Below are 1,376 nucleotides of genomic sequence, written 5' to 3' on the forward strand. Positions count from 1 at the left end.
GCTTTCTAAGACATTTTTTGTAGTTACACATTTTGTTCTTGGGCATTCTTTACTATACCCTGAATCCCCAGCTGCATCTGAATACACTCACAAAATGAATTTCAGTGTATGGCATCTGTATAAAATCTGAATACAGTATGGGCATTTAAAAAAAACAAGAAGTCAGAAAGTCCAAATGATCTTGATGGTATGTATGTACTCTACAATCTTTGATTTTTGTAAAGCGAAATCCAGTGGATTCTATTTTCCATCACATGGATTTTTTTCAGTATATAGCTTTATCTAGCTGTAAAGCTAATGTTAAAAAGTCTGCTGCTTTACTTCTGAAAACTATTCAGTTACATAATACATTAAATGTGTCTTTCAAGGTGACCAGGGGACTGTTACTTAATTTATCAGACTTGTTTCCTTTGAATTATGCAACCCTTTAGAAGAATATCTGTAGGTTCCTTGTACCAGTATTAAAGCATGTAAATATCACTAATTCTTCCCAGTGTTTTCTCTTATTTCACAGGGTACTCACTGTGTGCTGCATAAACCTTTCTTCAGATCTGGGAGGAGCGGGTAATTTTCAGATTTGCCTTGAAAATCTTTCATCTATAGGGAATATTTCTAATTTATGTATTTTGTTATTACTTAGTAGAACAGATCTTGTTAGAACAGACAAAAATAATTTGCAGTTTGGCTTGGCTCAGATTGAACAAAAACCACTAGTAGTGAAATTTTATCCTGATACAATATGTTGTTTTCATTCTAAATTTGTTGCCCTAGTTACCAAGTTCCTTCTGATAAAGCCTACACTGTGCTGTACACTTTAGAGTTCAGTCTCTATTGACTCATATTGGAGAACGACTTGGGTATTTAAAGGTTATGAAATTTGTATTATGATGTGCTAAAGTCTTTTCTGTAATTGAAGAATCACGTGGAGCTCCCTTCCAGGAATGTTTTGGGGTACATAAAATTTCACTCTTTGGTTAGTTGTAAACTGTAGGAATGAGTTATTTTCCTTATTAGAAAACGTATTGAATTCTTCAAAGTGATCTGTGAAATCTAATGCGTAGAAAATCATGACATAAGGAAAAATTCTCATTGACTTCATATGTAGGGTCTATCTCACACTTACACTGAGCAGTACCTCACTATACAAGCCAAAATAACATGCAGATCATGAAGAAAATTTAGAAATATGTTATTTGTACAGGTTTCAGAGTAGCAGCCGTGTTAGTCTGTATCCGCAAAAAGAATAGGAGTACTTGTGGAACCTTAGAGACTAACAAATTTATTTCAGCATAAGCTTTCGTGGGTTACAGCTCACTTCTTCGGATGCATAGAATGGAACACACAGACAGGAGATATTTATACATACAGAGAACATG

Source organism: Chelonoidis abingdonii, chromosome 6, assembly GCF_003597395.2.
Source record: "Chelonoidis abingdonii isolate Lonesome George chromosome 6, CheloAbing_2.0, whole genome shotgun sequence".
NCBI lineage: Eukaryota > Metazoa > Chordata > Testudines > Testudinidae > Chelonoidis > Chelonoidis abingdonii.